Here is a 14953-nt window from a genome sequence, read left to right on the forward strand (position 1 = left end):
TGCAATCCATTTTCTTTTGGAGCTGGCTCATTTCACTTAGCGTAATGTCCTAAGTTTCACCCATGTTGTAGCAGAACTTCATTCTGTCTTAAGAGTGGATAGTAGTCCACTGTATTTACATACCACATTTTATTTATTCATTCATCTGTCAACAGACACTTGGGTTGCTTCCACCAGTTGACTATGTTGAATAATGCTGCTGTGTACATGAGCATAAAAATATCCGTTTGAGTGAATTGCTATATCACGTGATAACACTATGCTTTAACTTTTAGAGGAAACATCACACCATTTTCTACACTAGCTGCACCATTTTACATTTCAACCAACAGTGTATACACATTCCATTTCTTCCACGTCCTTTCCAATGCTTGTTGTTTTACATTGTTTTTCTCTTTTAAATAACCATCTTAGCAGATGTGAAGTAGTATCTCATTATGTTATTAATTTGCATTTCTCTAATGACTAATAATGTAGCATACCTTTTCATGTGCTTGTGGCCATTTTGTATAGCTTCTTCAGAGATATCTGATGAAATCTATAGCCCATTTTGAATTGCATTATTTGGATTTTTTTCTAAATTTTAGGAGTTCTTTATATATTCTAGGTATTATCCCTTTATCAGATATGTGATTTGAAAATATTTTCTCCCATTCAGTGGGTTGTCTTTTTATTCTGCTAATATCCTTTGATCCAAAAAAAAAAAAGTCTTTAACTTCAATGAAGTCCAATTTATCCACTTTCGTTTTTGTTGCCTGTGTGTTTCATGTCATAATTCAAGAAATCTTTGCCAAATCAAATGAAGATTTTTCTCCTTTTTCTTCTAAGAGTTATGTTCTTTTAGCTCTGACATGTAAGTCTTTGATCTGATTTGAGTTAATTTGTGCACATGGTTTAAGGTAAGGATCCAACTTCATTCTGTGTGTGTGAACATCCAATTTTCTCAGCACCATTTGTTGAAAAGATGATTATTCTCTTCAATGAATGATCTTGGCATCCCTGTTAAAAATAATTTGATCTTATATGTAAGTGCTTATTCCTGGGCTTTTGACTCTATTCCATTCTTCTATATGTCTGTCTTTATGTGGTCCCACACTGCTTTAATTACTGTTAGAAAGCTTTGGAAAGAGTTCCCCAACTTTGATCTTTTTCAAGATCATTTTAGCTATTCAGGATCCCTTGAGATCCCGTATGAATTTAAGGATGAATTTTTCTGTTTCTGAAAAAAAAAATTCATTGAGTTTGCTATAGATTATACTGAATCTGTACATCACTTTGGATAATATTAACATCTTAATAATAGCAAGTCATGACCACAGGATGTCTTTCCATCCATTATGTCTTCTTTAATTTCTTTCAGCAGTTATAATATTTTCTCCAAATATTTCTATGGGCTGGCTGCCCTCCTGCCCAGGCAGCTCCCAACTGCAGCCCAGCAGAACCCCCAGGTTCCTCTCCCTCTTCTGTCCCTATCATGGGACATCTTTCACTAGAATAGATCCCATGAGGAAAATCAGAGGTAGAAACTCTGCCCTCGAGGTGATATTCTGCTCGGTTGTCCTCGTTTCCAGCTTCTTGGTGTCTACGTGAGTCAGCGTCACGGTTCCTCTAGAATTGCAATTGCTGTCAGAATGGCCCTAACCTCCCAGACAATAGCCAGTCAGCACTTGATATAAGTGCCCCTATGACTAAAAGCCAGAGGGAGCTGGCCCTGAGGTGTACAGTTGCAATAGGAGACTTCACAGGCTCTTCATTCCAACACAAAGTTTGGAATCCCAGGTGTGCCATAGATTACCTGTAAACTCTGTATTGTGCAGCAGATTGAAGGGTGGGCCTACAAAAGGATATGTTCTAATTTCTAGAACCTATGAATGTGACTTTATTTAGAAAAAGGGTCTTTTCAATTATGTAGGAGATAATCCTGGCTTATCTAGGTAGGGCCTAAATCCATTGACAAGAGTCCTTATAAGAGAAACTCAAAGATAGGTAAAGAAGATAAAAAAAAAAAGACCATCTGAAGACAAAGACAGAAATTGGAATGAGCAGCCACACGCCAAGAAATGCTGGCAGCCAGCAGAAGTTTGAAGAGGCAAGGAACAAAATCCCCTCTAGAGACCCTGAAGAAAGTGCAGGCCTGCCAACCCCTTAATTTCAGACTTCTGGCCTCCAAAACTAAGAGAGAAATCATGTGGGTGTTTGTTACAACAGCCACAAGAAACTAAGTCGTCTTGTTTCCTCATTGCAAAAATATGAATAATCACTATACCTATCTCCCAGAACTGTGAGGGTTAAATCAAATAATCATGGAAAGCAATGAACGTAGGGCCACAGCAAGCACTCCATAAAATGTTGGCTACTATTAGTTGCTGCCATTGAAACCCTGATTAATGTTACAAAAGGATCGAGGAGGCAACACATTACCTAGTCATACAATGCCAGGGATTGGGGGAAAATAATTGTTTCTGCATGGTAAGCTTCCCAGTAGTGGGTGTGTGGTTTTTTTAAGAGGCAAAAATTACAGCCCAGGTTTTTGTTTACTGAGCCCATGGGATACAGGGAAAATATCACTCTGTGCATTCCAAACAGCAAATACCAAGTTCCACATACATATTCATCTATTGGGGGTGGGGAGAAAGCTGCATATGTAAAAAACATGTGGAACAGTCCTTATGGGCCACCCGATATATAAAACAAGAATACTTTATATGCTAAATTTTGTGTCTATAAATGTGTGCATTTTTCTGGAGAGTTCATAGCTTTCATCAAATTCTAAAAAAAGAATATGGAAGTCCCCCAAAAAGTTAAAAAATCGTTTACATAAAAGGATGACACCAACATCCTTGAACAAAAAAAAAAAATGAAGACCAGGTTCAAAAACATAAGCCAGGCAAGTACCACATTTGGCCAAAAACTCATAAATCAAAAATTCATTGCTGTGTTTTTCCCAGGACCTAATTCATTGATGAGTCCGAATTTGGTAAGACATTTAAGAGATGAATGAACAGCAAGTGGCTTTGACACACTAAAAATCTCTTGAGTAGGTGTGATAAGTGAGGTAGTAACAGAAAGTGGGTATAAACATGGCCAACAAAAAGTCTAGTAATAAATTCTTTAATTGAAAAATTCTATGTTTAAGGAAGCCTTTTTGTAAAATTCTGAGATTTAATTACAAGAATAATATCAGACAATTGTCATTGCGATGTGTCTCATTCATCAGAAGAGAAACTAGCTCAAAGATAGTTAACATTTTTCTTCAGTTAAAAGGCAGTTATTGAGAAAGTACTATATGAAATAGACTGAATTGTGTCCTCCCAAAATTCACGTTGAAACTGTAACCTTTGAGTGACAGTATGAAGACAGGATGTTTAGGGAAGTAATTAAGATTGAAAGAGGTCATAAGAGTTGGACATGATTCAATAGAATTAATATGTCTTTATAAGAGGAAGAGACACCAAGAGGTATATGAGCACATAGAAAAAGCCTGGTGAGGACACAGCAAGAAGGTGGCCATCTGCAAGCCAAGGACAAGTCTCAGAATAAACCAAACCTACCAACTTCTTGATCTGGAACTTCCAGCCTCAAGAAATGAGATGTAAATTTCCACCATTGAAGCCACCCAGTTGGTGGTATTTTGTTACAGCAACCTTAGGTGACTAATACACTATACACCCAAATCAATGCCAGATGCTGGAAATTATAGAGATGATTAACTCAGTTTCTCCTCAAGAAAGTCTCACTGGTTTGAAGTGACACTGAGAGCCATTGCCAGAAACAGAACCCAGCCCTCAACCTCCTGAGGCCACCAGAAGTTAATGTTGGTCTTGCCTAACTTTCACTGAGCTGGCCTGGACTGGCTGGTTTTAGTGGTACATGCACCCAGAGTCATTAAGACTAGAACTCAAACACTGTTGACTTCTTAAAAAAACTTTTCCTGTACGGCTTTGATTTGTTTTTCTGTTCTGTTCTGCTATGGTTTTGGGTAAGAAATCCTCTCACTCTCTCCCACTCTCTTCGGCCACCAACCATTGATGTCATGTTCCAACCAAACCACAACCAGTTCATTCTCGGAACTATCATTGAGTCTGGCAAGACTAACCACGCTGAAAGAAATCTAGGAGGAGGAAGATTAAATAAAATGCTTAGATTAGAAGTAAATGAGAGATTATCATTCAGAATGCTGACTGGAGCATTTGAATGTTTTAAGATTATTATTTTAACCGTTCATAAGCTGAGGCCATGAAGTAGAATTTTTGACATCACTTCTTTGGAAAGAGTATATTTCCTTTTTACAGGATATAGCCTTCAGTTTTCCCTATCGATTTTGCATGGATTTCCTTTACGATAGAAAACAGTGATGAAATGTTGGTCAGTGTCACTCAGAATTTTAAGGCTAGCCCCTCAGAGGTGCACTATTTCTATTTCCCCGTGTGTTTGATTTTATAGCAGTAGGTAAGAAGTAGGGGTGCAGATATTTTTTTTACCAATCCTTAGGTTTGAGCTTCAAAAAATGGAGATGATATGGCTTCACAAGGAAAGGCCCACAGTAAAATGTTGCAGGAAAGTAGTTATATCCCGAAATATTTTATGAATATTATAGTTATATGCAAATGCAACTTGAGGTGTCCACATATTTTTCTTTTAAACATCCAAGTCACCTCGTTCAATTTGTTCACTATATACAATGGTGATTAAATCTATAAGAGAAAGCTCAGGCCCTGAATTATTTTAGCTGAGAAAAAGACAATTTGCTGCCCTTCTTGGAGAACTGGCTATTAAACTCAAGTATGAGTTCAAAATAATTTACTTCTCTAGAGAACTTTAAAAGCCCACTGATTATCATGTGTCTCAGGGATTTTGCTGCCACTCTGTCCAGGGTCCAAGGGTCATATCCTTCTCCGAATCAGCTCTATGATTCTGATTGCAGATCTTCATTAACTAACAGTTTTAAATCTTGTTACAAGAGTTTAACAACTGCCTATTAGACAAGTATTTAAACCTGCCCACATTTCAACCACTTGACTTGAATTCAAAGAAAGAATTATTTTATCGAGACACCATGTTGTGTGAGTAATTTTTCAAGTGCTAAAAATTGCTTTATCTTCAAAGCCTGTGGCTATTGCCCTTGGCTTTGAGGATAATGTTGGAAGCAGTTTTTCATGATTATACTAGAACTGGAGCAAATCTCAGATTTATTGGCAGGGTATACATGAGACCAATCATTGGAAGAAGTGTTTGTATTCATAAAATAGCGCTCCAGGAGAAAAATGACAGGAATATTAAATGTCAAGACATTTGTTAAAAGAACAGTTCCTTACCCAGCACAACATAGCTCATTCTGAGGAGATATCTTCACTTCGTTTTCTGAGTGACAGTACAGGAAACACAGTGATCAACCATTTCTGATTCTAGAATTTCTCCCAGATCATCTGGAGCTGAAGGGGGCTACACTGCCTCTCTACATCATGCAAGCCAGGGTCTACTGTGGTTTGCCCTTTTGATTTTTTGTTGTTGTTTTGGAACTGGGGATTGATCTTAGGGGCCCTCAACCACTGAGCCACATCCCCAGCCCTATTTTGTATTTTATTTAGAGACAGGATCTCTCTTGAGTTGCTTAGTGTCTCTCAGTTGCTGAGGCTGGCTTTAAACTCATGATTCCCCCACCTCAACCTCCTGAGCCCCTGGGATTACAGGCATGCGCCCTCACACCTGAATCATCTAAACTCTTGACACAGGTTCAGTTAATGTTATTGGAAGCTTGGGAGGTGCTCTGCCGAAAGGTTCTTTCTCTCCACAGAAAACTGAAAAACTCATATTAGTTCCTGACTTTAAATGCCTTTCCTAACTTTCAGAAATCCTTTCCATGAACTTGTCCATAGAGTTTTTCTAGAGTTTTCTACAGAATTTTTCTTAAACTTTCACTGTAAATTTTTCCATCAGGTTTCATTTTCCCTCCTCCTAGATTCCTTTATTTTATTTATCAGAGTTTTGTAAACTGCAGGGAGAAAAGAAGGACTCAAATAAAACCTCTTCTCAACTACTACTTACAACTTTTAAAAAAATATATTTCTGACTGTGTCTCATGACACATGGGTATAACTCATACCGATACATGAATAATTGTCACCTGAGCTTTCAAAAGCCTTTGCTCAGCTGAGCCAGCTATTAGTTACCCCTCACCAGACCATGCCTGTGTTCCAACAGTACACTCATGAGAGGATATATAATAAAACACTTCCTTCCTTGACTTTATAAAATTGCAACATCAAGCCTTAAGGGAAAAAAAACTGAAGCTAAAACGTGCATTGAGTTTCTAAGGGTTCAAATTCTTATATGAATTGTTTCGTGTTCTCTGTTTTACAAAGGGAAAGCCCGAACTGACCAGTAGAGGGCAGAAATAAACTTCCACTCAAGTAGAACCAAGTAAATGGGGGTACATTTGGGTGCTCAACACAAGAGAAGGTACTTTCTGGTGAACAACACAGGTCAGGATAATGTCACCAATATTCTGCCATTTTCTAACATTTCATTTCAGAAAGTGAATTTTTTAAACATATAGCCTGCAAATCTAGAGTCTCATGCAAGGGTTAAAAAACGGTTCCTCCTCTTGAAATCCCTGTAGCCTTGTCTTGTACCACTCCAGTCTCCCCAAAGAGTGAGGTCACTCATGAGTAACCAGATATTCCCTTCCATCTTGGATCTCGATGACTTGATTGTCACTTCTCCATCCCTTGGAAACTCCCTGAGTGCTAAAGCGATTGTATTTCTAACTCTGCTTCAGTGTCTCTATCTAGATCAGACTCTGATCCAATTTTTGACAAGGTCACTTCCTTTCTAAACCCACAAACTCCTGGCCTTCTTTAATCTTTACATATTTCTTTGAGTTCAATTAAACATTTGCCACAGATATATCACCCAAAATGGCACTTCTCTGGTGGATTAATTATAACGATTACCTGTGGTAATGGGGAGAACAAGGCTAGAAATCAGAGCCGTAGATACAATTCCTGCCTGCCATCTGCTTATTAGATAACTTTGGACAAACCACTCACTCTCTCAGAGCCTGAGTGGCAAATGTGAATGAATACCCGACATGGTAGTGCCGATTAGGAAGCAAAATGATAGTTGTAAAAACATCCAGTTTAGTATGGAGTAGGTTGAAAAGACCGTCCTGATTTCTTTTCCTTTTCTCAGAGAAGAAATTCCCTTATTAATATAAATTTTCCTTGGGTCTTTTTGTGACAATTTTTTTCCAAGTGACCTTTAACTTAAAGATTCCTATTTTAATGCTTAAGCATGTTTTGCAAATAATACAATACTTAACTTTAAGTGGCAGGGCATAGATTCAGAAAAAGACTGTTTGGAGCAAAACACATATAAATCTAAAGGCCCTCTGGTAATATTTATGCCATGGGCTCATCTTTCTCTTGCATAATGCAAGCCAGGCTTCTGAAATGAGTAGTTCTATTAAGTCCCAGGGCAAGAGAAGATGCCAAAGCAATTACATTTATGGTAAATTTAGTAGAGGAAATGTGCACAAGATAGGAAGAAAATCTCTGTGGGCATAATTTCAAGGAAAGGCACTAGTTGGTCTCTGCCAGCAGTCATTGGATGCCACAAGCATGGAGCAATTAGAGATGGAATGGATCTGTTAGAGCAAAAAAAGATGGTGTGATGGCCATGAGGCAAAAACCTTAAATAGTGAAAAGTCCTGTAAGGATAATGAAAGCATTTTTATTGCTTTGCATTTATATACTGGTTTTCATTTCTAAAAGCACTTCATAACTTTTCTGAGTCTCAAAAGAATTGTGTCAGGGATTATATATAATTCTAACCTCAAATCTCCCCATCCTAAAAATGTTGTTTAATTTTTTTAAGTTTTAAAAAAATTGTTTTTGATTCTGCTTTTCCCTTATATCTAACTTTCCCATCACTATCAAGCTGTGCGAAAGAGACACTTCCACTAGTTGACTATTTCGCCTCTCGATTTTCCTCAGTCCACTTTGTCCTCATTCACCACTCCATAGAACTGCCCTGTGAAAGGACAGTGAAAGGTCACTTGTGACTTTCTAATTGCCACATTTAACACCTTCTCCTCCTCTTAACTTTTTTTTTTTTTTTTTTTTTTTTTGGAATTTGACACTAGTAATCCTTCCACCCACCTCTGGAAACTCTCCTCCCTGTCTTCTTTCTGATTCTCCTCTTACTTTCCTTTCTTTGTCCTAGCTATTGTTTCTTTGCCCACTCTAAAAGAAGATGATCCCAAGAGTTCCAGCTTCAATCTTCTCATCTTGATTCATATTCTTAGAGTAATAAAGCATATTTACATAATTTGAACTTGTACTTATATGTGGTTCCATCAGAGTCTAAACATGAAACGGAATCACACCAACAACTTGAATAGGGAAAATTTTAATATTTAAAACAACCTTTTAGCTAATCATGGTGTGAAAGAGGGCTTTAAATAGAAAAAAAAACTATTTCAAAAAGCAATAACCACTTTTAATGGTAAGAGAATGTAATCAAGGCAGGAACTTTAAAAGTCAGTAAAACTCTCCAGCCCTTGACCACCATGGTTGAGATCCAGACTTCATTTGACATGGTATGGCAGCCAAGACACACAACCCAGAAGTGCTGTTAAGAGCAATTAGAGATGGAATGGAATGGATGCTCTCAGAAGCGCTCCAAAGAGAGCTGCTTTCTCCCACCCCACCCCATGTCAATTTGCTGATAAGGAGCTGCTCTCTTCCACCCCACCCCATGTCAATTTCATCAGGGGAAAAATTACACACAAACACACACACAAGAAGCTCCACACTTTCAGTGTTCCTCTAGGACCCCTATTAGTAAAGCACAAAATTGTATCCACTGACAAAGGAAAAATGTCTACAAGGTCCATCTTGAGAATCACAAAGTAAGTCAAAGGAGGATTTGAAGTTACGAGGCAACATACTAATAACTGGTAAAGTGGATGATGATTTCCAAACATGCATCTCTTACCCTGATCTCTCTTCCCAATTTCAGATTTCTGGATGCTTCTGTATTAACGTTACAAAATTACTTCAAACTCCACATATCTTCTTCATTATACACATGTAAACAGTTGTCAATGCATCAAATTACCATCTGAAAAAAAAAATGTCTCTGTAATATATCTTTTCCTTTGAATGCATATGTTCTTTGGATATATGTCTATGCTCCTACTACAAAGTTTTAATTTTTGTTATCAATTACAACTAGTCCCCATTCTTACACTTGCATAAATTTCCAACTCTTTCCCGTAATCACCAGAATGTACTGCTTAAAACAAGGTTTTTTCAAAAACACCTAATAATTTCTTTGTCAACCGAACAAGATCAATATCCCTTTATGCTGATATTTAAGACTCTTTACAAAATGGCGCCAATCTACTTCTCCAATCTCATTTCTTATTTCATCCTAATACTACTGCTGCTACTACTATTATAAAAGGTCAACATTTATTGAGCACTTAATAATAGGTCAGCTACTAATAAGCACCTTATTGTACAAACTTAATTTAAAACATCAAATTTATAAATTGCTGCTTTCTTCATTTAACAGACGAAAATTGAAGCAAAAAGTTAAGTGTCTTGTATAAGGTCACTTGGCTAGGAATGGGTGAAATCAAACAACAAGCCTGGGAAATCTAACTGCAGAATTTGTGTTCCTAATCACTAGATTATATGTTCTCCTAAAAATAAACAAAAGTAGGAATCAATTTAGCCCATAAGGTGAAATACTGGAATCCTGAAAAGTGTAAGCATTGCTTTAAAAAATTACTTTAGATACAAAAAGGTAGAACAACACACCACTTTTAATATTGGATAATTTAATATTGTTCAGTGGCAATACTACCCACAGGGAGATACAGATTCTATGCAATTCCTATCAAAATTCCAATGACCTTGGGGATTTTTTGCAAAAATAAAAAACCCATCCTAAAATTCGTATGAAATATCAAGAGACCTGACAAATGAAAATAACCTAGAAGAACGAAGTTAGATAATTCACACTTTTTCAAATATAATATAAAAAGCCATAATAATTTTTAAAAAGTGTGGTACAGGCATAAAAATAGACTCCAGTAGAATAGATTGCCAAGAAATAAACCATAACATATATGATTAATTGATTATTGTTCATCAAATGCTTGGGGGAAACTGGATATCCACTGCTAGTGGATTGAATTATATCTCTCAAAAACTCATACATTGAAGTCTGAATCACCTGTACATCAGAGTGTAACCTTATTTGGAAATAATAATAATCATCTTAATTAAAATGAGATTATACTGAATAGGGTGAACACCAAATCAAATATGACTAGCATATTTATCAAAAGGGGAAATTGAGACAACAATACATACAAAGGATAACATCCCAAGAATATGAAAACAAAAACAGGGTGATATTCTACAAACTAAGGAATGCCAAAAGATTTCCACAAGCCACCAAAAGCTAGAAGAAAGGCAAGGAAACTATCTCACTCATAATCCTCAGAAGGAGTTAATCATACCAATACATTGATCTTGGACTTCTAGCCTCCAAACTGTGAGACTATAGGTTTGTGTTATTAATTCCCCCAGTGTGTGGTACTTTGTTATGGCAGCCCTAGCAAAATAATAAACTGACAAGCAAAAGAATCAGATTGAACTTAACTTTACACCAAAAGAAAATTTAACTCTAAATGGATCAAAATATAAATATAAGAGCTGAAACTATAAAAGTCTTAGAATACAACAGAGGAAATCTTCTTGGCACTGGATTTGGCAATGATTTCTTAAACATGACACCAAAAACACAAATAACAAAAGAAAAAATAGATATGTCAGAGTTCATTAAAAAAAAATAAAACTTTTGTCTACCAAAAGCACTATCAACAGAATAAAAAGGCAACTTGCTGAGAGAAAATATTTGCTTATCATATACATAGATAAAGGATTGATATCCATAATATATAAAGAACTCCTAAAATTCAACAGCAGAAACACAAACAACTCAAAAAGTGGTGAAAGGACCTGAATAGACATTTATCCAAAGAGGGTATAAAAATGCTCATGAAAAAGCGTTCAACATCATTAGTCACTGGGGAAATGCAAATGAAAACCACAGTGAGAAACCACAGCATACCCACTAGGTTGGCTGTTATTTAAAAAAAAAATGGAGAACAGCAAGTATTGGCAAGGGTATGTAGAAATTGAAACTGTTATACATTGCTGGCAGGAATATAAAATGGTGCAGCCACTGTGGAAAACTATTTGGCAGTTCCTCCAAAAAGTTAAATAAAGAATTACTATACAACCCAGAAATTCTACTCCTAAATATAAACCAAAAAGAATTCAAACCAAGGATGAGAACTGATATTTGTATGCCAATGTTCACAGAAGGATTACTCATAGTAGCCCAAAAGTGGGAAAAGCCCAAGTTTTCATCAATAGATAAACAAATGGGTAAACAAACATGATGTGTGTGTGTGTGTGTGTGTGTGTGTGTGTGTGTGTAAGTATCATTCTGCCTTAAAAAAGAATGAAGTTCTGATACATACTACAGCAGGAATAAACCCTGAATACACTGTGCTAAGTGAAATAGGCCAGACACAAAACAACAAACATGGAATGCTCCCACTGATATGAACTATCTAGACTAAATAAATTCATAGTAGAACAGACATTATCAGGGGTTGGGAATTATTAATGGCTTAATGAATATGGGTTTGTGTAATAAAAAAAAAGTTTGGAAATAGATAGTGGTGATGATGGATACACAGCATTTTAAATAATTTGGTGTCACTGAATTAAATATTTAAAATGGTTAAAATGGCCAAGATATATATATATACATACATATATGTACATATATGTGTGTACATATGTTTGTGTGTGTGTGTATATATACATATATATGTGACATTATCAAGATTAACTGTGAGGCCAACTGAAGAATAGATCTGTGAAAATCTTTAGTTGTGATATCGTGGGGACATCTCAAAGTACAATAGAAATCTGATCTGACTGGACCAATCACCCCATTTGTCATTATAGATGACTTAGCTGAATACTAAAACATTTCCTGATCTACTATCATGTATAAAATAAATAAAACATTTCCTGACCTCTACAATGTAACAGATCCTGTGCTAAGCACTGGGCATGCATCCTCACAACTACCCTCTGAGGCATGATTGTCCTCATTTTGCAAACCTTAAGTACAGTCAGACAAAATCATTTGCCTTTCCCTAAAAAAAAAAAAAAAAAAAAAAAAAGTCTTGCAGTAGTTACCAAGATGGCACTGAAAGCAAAGAAGGAAGCTCACTCTTCCAAAGCTGAAACCAAACTAAAACCCTTAAAAACCAGAAAGTAATGGTGGAAGGTGTTCACAGTAACAAAAAAAAAAAAAAAAAAAGAGACCCACACATCCCCCACCTCAAGATACTGTGGATCCAGAGGCAGTCCAAATACCCTAGGAAGAACACCCCAGGACAGACCACTCCATCATCAAGTTCCCCTGACCACTGAGTCTGCCATGAAGAAGCTAGAAGACCATAAACTCATGTTCATTGTGGATGTCAAGACCCAGGATCACCACAAGGGGCTAAGAAGAAGCTCCTGAGTAGCCAAGGTCAACACCATGATCAGGCCAGAAGGAAAGAAAAAGTGATATGTTCATTTGGCTCCTGATTATGATACTTTGGATGTTGGTAACAAAATCAAGATGGTCTAAACTGAGTCTGGCTAATTCTAAATACACACTTTTTTCACCATTAAAAAAAAGGGGGGGCTGGGTGTGCAGCTCAATGGTAGAGAATGTGCTTATCATGCACACACACAAGCTCCTTACACTGTCAGATGTCAATATTTGTGTTTATTTCTGATCCCTGTGGCTATAGTGTCCTTGTCACCTCACTCTCTGGATTCAGTCCCCTCATTCCCCAGGGCCCCTTCCAATGTCAACAGTTCTAAGTGCTTCAGGTTGTCTTGCTTAGAATTGACCATTCCCCTTCAGACTGCAGTTAGCAATTTTGTCTCCTAAGAAGATGCCTTCGAGGCACTTTCTCCCCGAAGAACTGTTGTAAGTTCCTGGAGAGCAGTAGCCATTTTTTCTTGGTCTTTGAATTTCCATTCATGCTTCCCAAAGAGACTTTCCTTCAGGAAAAAAAAAAAAAAAAACCTTGAACATTAACATTTTTACAAATAGAAGAACTGAGCTTTAACAAGGAGCTCAAACCTAAGGTTATAGGGAAACTCATTTGTACCTCATGAGCGGAATCCAGACCTGCGGGGTTTGCGTTCTGTTCTCTCTCCCTTCTATATGAGTGACTTCTGTCCTTCTAGCCCTGTTTATAAATTTGCCTTCTGAAACCACCCACACTCCATTAAGGGGAGCATCTTAATCCCTTTTGCCCCATTAAAAAATTGACAACCAGAAATATTGCCAGTCTCAAGCTTCTCTTCCACCCCTATTCTCTCTAACATCCTGATCAGAGCATAATATGCTCAAAGGAGGAGATGATTCTTTCTGATCTTTTCCTGCATACCTAGTATCTAGCCCAGTGCCTGGACATAGCAGGTTCTTAATAAATATTTGTGGAGTGAGTAATGAACCACTGTTTACTTAAAAGACCCAAGGCCATGGGGAGGAATTAGCAAACCATGAGTGCAGGACGCCATCCACGAATTACATGAGGATCTTCTCTGGGCATGGAAACCAGGGAGATTTAGATCTGGCCTTGGGAACTATCTATGGCTCTCCCTTGGCAATAGATTGCCCAATGCATGTGATCTTTATCTCCGCTCTGCTAGGAAGATTGCTCATAGTAGCTCTGGAGATGGGCATAACCCATTAGGAAATGGACAGCCCACCTTTAACCTCTTTTGATGAAGAACATTCTGTGGAAGGCCTTTGACGTTTCCCGATATAAATAAAGCAGGCGCGGTTTCCATTTTGCCATAGTCTAGAAAGCTCCATCCGTCTGTTCGGCTTGCCCATCCTGTCCCCCACTTTTGAAAGTACTTTCTGTGTTCTGTGGGTTTTTTCTCCATTCTATTTTTCTTAGCTTTTATTTCTCAGCCATCCCATTCCACCAAGGGGAACCCCATTTCCACCACCCATGCGGGTCATGGGCAAGACACAAGTCTCATTTGTTGAGCCAAGAACTCTCTCTCAAGCCAACTGCACGACCTGTCCCACACCTGCTAACCACCTTGCTAATTGTGCCACACTCTGCTTCTCTTGTATCTGTTTTATCAAAGCCTCCTGTGTCAGGAATAAATAAAGCTATGTTAGACCTGAGCCTGAGTCCTCTTGCATACCTAAAGAAAACATTTTGCTCTCTGCCAGACCTCTTCCCAATTCCAAAAAGAATTCATCTCTATAACGGATTCTATAATCTTGTCATGCACCATGATTCCCTCTTCCTTCGTTTTTCTCCTTCTTCTCGCACACTCCTAGTCAAATACCACCTCACTTTCTAAGCTGCTGGGCCTCTCTCTCGGGACTCCTGTACACGCGTTAATGATGCCAAGCCCTGAAGCTGAACATGAAAGAAGTGAAGCCTGAAAATGATCCCTTCTGTCATGGACTCATTTAGTAATCCACATCTAGATTGGGGGCGTGTATATACGTGTAAGTTGCTGTGCCTTCAGCCACAGATGCAGAGCCCGTGGAAAAAATTGAAATCATTTGCCAATAGTCTTGTCTACGTTTTATTAAAAAAAAAAAAAAAAAAAAACTTATTCCAATGAATAAACAAGTTGGAGGATTGTTCTCTTGGAATTGTATTCACCTGTTCATTTTGATGGAGTCGTGCTTGGAGCAAAGGGAAAGCTACAAATGTGTGCAGAAGTTGTGGCCATAAGAAGATAAGAGGGAGAGAAGCCAGCGAGAATGGCCGGATATTAGTCTTGTCTCCAGCTGCCTACCTTATCCTGTAGTGAAC

At 37.6% G+C, this 14953-nt stretch overlaps 1 protein-coding gene and 1 long non-coding RNA gene across 4 annotated transcripts in view; one reads left to right on the forward strand and one right to left on the reverse strand.

The window, feature by feature from the left end:
- Galntl6 (polypeptide N-acetylgalactosaminyltransferase like 6) overlaps window positions 1-14953 on the forward strand; it is a 1056167-nt gene that overhangs the window by 1008382 nt on the left and 32832 nt on the right. The window lies entirely within an intron of this gene.
- Window positions 1-14953, reverse strand: part of LOC144370311 (uncharacterized) — a 207347-nt gene that overhangs the window by 122192 nt on the left and 70202 nt on the right. For all 3 annotated transcript variants that reach the window (XR_013430284.1, XR_013430288.1, XR_013430287.1), the window contains one exon: window positions 8998-9123. This is a non-coding gene — a long non-coding RNA (uncharacterized LOC144370311). The remainder of the gene's footprint in view (window positions 1-8997; window positions 9124-14953) is intronic.

This window comes from Ictidomys tridecemlineatus, chromosome 14, assembly GCF_052094955.1.
Source record: "Ictidomys tridecemlineatus isolate mIctTri1 chromosome 14, mIctTri1.hap1, whole genome shotgun sequence".
NCBI classification, from domain to species: domain Eukaryota; kingdom Metazoa; phylum Chordata; class Mammalia; order Rodentia; family Sciuridae; genus Ictidomys; species Ictidomys tridecemlineatus.